Below are 4,829 nucleotides of genomic sequence, written 5' to 3'. Positions count from 1 at the left end.
ATTCAAGGCTTAATTCCACTGCATCCAACCCTTGAAAATGATTACAAAAGGCCTCATATGAGCTCTGAAATCGAAATCCTCCCTAGAAAGTCGAATTTCCAAAAAAGAAATTGAAATACATGCACCTATCTGTTCACTACTACATACTAGGGAGGTTGCTCAACCATTTCCTCTTTTACCTAACTATCACAAGATATTTATCCAAAGAATTAAATGGAGGATAAGACACCTACTTACCCATATATTAACTCATTTACATTTACATTTGAACATTTACATTCACCCACTTTCACCTTTTGACTTTTACAAAAGTCAAACTAGAAACTCTCAAATATTACATAGTGAAAATTTTAATTAAAATCTCAAAAAATTTCAAAAGTGTAGTGCCAAGCTTGAGGCCATGTTTAGGTGCCTTTCTGAAGTCAATATTGAAATATGAAAGAATGGTAAACTAGAAATTTCTGTCTAGTTTCCATAACATCTTGATTTTTTTTAAATGGCCCTGGGAAGGCCTCCAAAAACTCATTCTCCCGAGGTGTCTCTAGAAGGGTCGCACTAGGCCCAGAAGGGTAGCACTAGCTAGCAAAAGGGTTGCACCTGTTGAGAGCTAATTTTGGCAGAATTTTAGGAGTCCATTCTGAATTGTGAAATTTTTTTCAAGTATCCCCACATTTCTTCTTTGCAATGAGAAATCCAGCTCACAAAAATACCCATGGGAAGGCCTCCAAAACTTGATTTTTCCATCCTTACTCAGAAGTGCTGCACCAATATAGATTTAGTGGCAGAGGCGTGAAAACGGTGAGGATTTTTGAGTTTGTAATCAAAATAGGAAGCTTTCATGCAAAAATAACCTTATATTTGGAATTTACTCATCATTATGCACTCATCCATGTAGGAAAAACTTCATTTGGATGTCCAGGGAAAAAGGGTCACGCCTCTGCACGACGCTTCTATGTGCCATTTCTTGCAAAATTTCATAAAAAATTCAAATTGCTCCAAAATTTTCAAAATTTTCTCCTTGGCTACTATGGATGATAGGCTAAACATCCTTTGATGTTTTAGCCACCAATTGCATTCTTTTTCCACTTTTCTTGACTCCCTTTTCTTGTCTTCGACCTCTTTCAGTCTTGTTTTCAATTTCTTGATTTTCGTTTGTGCAATTTGATTCCTTCTTTGAGAGTGGTAGGCCATGTGCCTCAACATTTGATTGTCCCTGTTAACCTTTTCAAGAAGCTTCTCTAGATGTCCATTGACTCTACCTAGCCAATATTCCATGTCTTCATTGCTTTCCATAGAAATTCTATCTTCAATACTCAAATACTTGTTTAGTAGGTTCTGGTCTCTTTCTTTTTGTAAGTCCCTTTTGGGACTTTGAAATACTTATTACATATAAAAACATAAAATTACATTTGAAATCAAAATTTATTGAAGAAACTTGCTCATTACCACTCCTCCTTTGCCGGATTTTATGCATGAATTGAAAGTTTTAGTGACCTCGAAACCCTAATGACCTAATCGAGACACTGAACTGAATGAAATCATGATGGTGATGACTAACATGATGATGAGAGTCTCTTAATGATGTTACACTTAGCTGAGTGATGAAAGTGAGCAACATGCGAAATTCTTGAGAGAGTAGAACTAACCCTAAATACACTAACCTGTGACCAAATTTTATTTTGAAAACCTAGTGACATGATAAAATTTGACTTTGAGACCCCTAACAAAATGTGGTAAAAGCATATTTGATCATTGGTGACAGGAAGAAATGACTGAGACTAACAAGGAGGAGGGATCATAATGCGGTTTTTAGAGACCTCATGCTCTAGTGTACGAGTGGGATGAGAATCCACAGGTAGAGGCGAGGTGGACTCAGTACGAGAAGCCTCTAGTTCGCAAAGCACTTGAAGTGTATCATGAAAATATTCGAGATGGGAACAATTATGAGAATGACATCCATAATTATCACAGAAAGGATAGGGTGATCTATGCATAATTATCAGTTCTTCTTGGCTCTCTAGTAAGGTGGAATGGACCTTGAGAATGTTATAATCAGGGAAGGTGTCAGAGACCATTCTTGACACGAGGGAGTTTAGGATAATTATTGGTGGCATGACCAATGACATCACATAAATTGAATGGAGGAATAGACTTTGGCAACTTAGGAGGAGCTAGACTTGTTGAGGGTGCATTGTCTTTGGTTCCCTTTTTCTCGGCTTTGCACCCCTCGCCCGGTGCTCTCGCAACAGGAGTAGGTTCTGGTTGAGGTTGGTGTGGAACTGAAGCAAAGGAAGGGGTAGGAACAATAGTTTGGACCATGGTCAAAGTAGTGTAAGGTTTGAGTTGATTTGGGAGAGTGTTTGCGGGAGGATCAATGTACCAAAATGGGATCCCCAAGGTAATGTTAGGCATACATAACGTGGTCATGACAGGTCTAGAATAAACTCCAGGGGGAATAAGAACAATATCTAACTAGAAGCATAATGTCCTAGAGTTCGTTAAGGCTTGGGGGAATGGTTTCGGTGGGGGGGGGAGGATTAGGAGAGATACTAGTAGAAGGAAATGATCCTTGAGGATTAGTACCAGAAGGTTGGGATGATTTAGGAACAATAGGTTGTGGAGGTGTTGGTCACTATGAAGGAATACCAAACCATTTAGGGGTAGACTGTGAGGATTGGAGCATGAAAAAACTAGATGAGATAGGCTCAAAAGGAGTAGTTGGTGGACCATGATAAGCACCAAGCAAAGTGGAATCTATGTAGACTCCAAGATAGACATTGGTGAGGGATGAGATAGTCTTATTATCTGTCACAGAAGAGATGTTGGACTAAGGTGATGTCTAGGCTTTGGGATCATAATACGTCAACTGATCAACAATGACGATATTTCCATTGTGGGGAAATGAAATTTTACGGTGAACCACAGATGTTATAGTTGACATAGCATAGGTATAACTATGACCCAAAAGAATGTTATAATATAAGGGAGCATCAATGACTTCAATGTCAATAGAGATGGTGTTCCCAAGAACTGTGATTGGACTATTGTGATATAAGCCAAGGGGTTGCGAAGGATGATTGTCCTGAACACGCAGAGTGATGGTGGATGGCGAAAGGTCTAGGAAGCCAAGTTTCTTCCAAACACTAGCAGCCATCACAAAGGTGGAGGCACCTTTGTCTATGATACACTGCTAAATAGTGGCATTTTCAATGGAGATTGGTATTTGAAAAGCAATAGATGAAGGTAGTGTAGAATTTTCCAACTTGTCAACATGAAAGAATCATATAATCGTCTTGGGGATCCATGACACCCAAACTAGAGAGTGGAGCTCTCTATTGAGATGGGCACGTCTTGAGAACTTCTAGTGTTGATATGGCAAGAAGAGACTATGCCAAGTCATCTACTATGCTATAGGTATGGGCACCTTTAGCAGAAGAAGCATTTCGACATAATGGACCTTTCGGAATCTTGGGAATAACATCAACTTTATGTTGAGGGATCTATAAGGTACCATTGGATGATGATAGAGTATTAGTGTAAACTTTGGGTTGGGACTCAGTCACTTACTTTGCAGATGGCTTATTGTATTGGCGTGATCAAGTCTGAAGGTTGACTTGCTTAGTATTAACCTCATCATAATTCATCATAATTATCTAATAAACACGGTTACCAGGTGCTGGAGTGGGTTGAGATACCCAACTTGGCATAGGTTGGGAAACAATGTATCCTTGGTGAGGAAAAGGATTGGTAAGCACTACAGGGTGAGATGAAGCAGGAGGGGGAGGAGGAGTGATGGGATGCGATCCTTGAGAAGCAGCTGCTTGAGCTTCCCATAGTTGAAACATATGAGGTAAAAGGGGACACTCATGAGTATAATGGCCATATACGTCACAACAGGAACAAAGTTTATACGTACGAAGGCCCTTGTTTTTCTTGGGTGTCTACCCTATTGCTGAGTTGTAGGATTGGGCTAAGGACCCTGAGGTGCATTGGGTGGAGGACCTTGGTTGCCTTGATTACTTGAGATTTTTGGTTTCTATTACCCTTCCCCTTGTTCTTTTTCTTGGGTTTAGGGGGATTGGGTCTACTCTAATGAGCATACGCTTAAACTTGTGGAGGAATTTTTTGTTGTGGTAGAGGGGGAGCATGCATGGGGGGATGGGGCGCTTGTGCCTAAGGGACTAGAGCACTGGGTGGTGCATACAGATAATAAGGATATGGGGAAACATTGGGATAAATAGGTGATGAAACAATTGGCCCTGGTGTCTACTGATGTGGATGGGGATATGCATATGGCATGTTGGGACCTGGATAAGAGTTTCCATGTGGAGGATTGGGGGAGGGATAAATGTAAGAGGAACTCATCCCTCCTTGAGATGGAGCATAACTGATCAGAGATGCAACATATGGTTGAGGGTGTGAAATGGTTCCAATTATGCCATCCGCGGAAAGAGATGCTCTCAGTGCATCAACAAAACCAAGCCAAGGCAGATCAAGGATGATAATATAAACATAACCTGTCTCGGCATATATCACATTAAATTTTAAGGCTACGTGGATCACATCTTGTAGAAAATCTATGATAGGTTAACCTGATAATGCAATATAAATCAAAGAAGAATACTATAACCTACTTCTACTATCAATTTGCAGAAGATTAAAGATTGAGTTGAACAATATAACCAAAAGAAGAAGAATCAATGGCACAATACACATGAAAATACTTTGGGGAAAGTCTTAGATAAAACCCCACACTATTGTATTATCATACATGGTGGAAATACATAGGAATTATACAAAGCCTTAGCTCTCACAGCTAGCCAGCTCTC

Source organism: Pinus tabuliformis, chromosome 7 (assembly GCF_031772625.1).
Source record: "Pinus tabuliformis cultivar Carrire ecotype Pingquan chromosome 7, CPIR1, whole genome shotgun sequence".
Lineage (NCBI taxonomy): Eukaryota > Viridiplantae > Streptophyta > Pinopsida > Pinales > Pinaceae > Pinus > Pinus tabuliformis.
Note: the sequence above shows the minus strand (reverse complement) of the source record.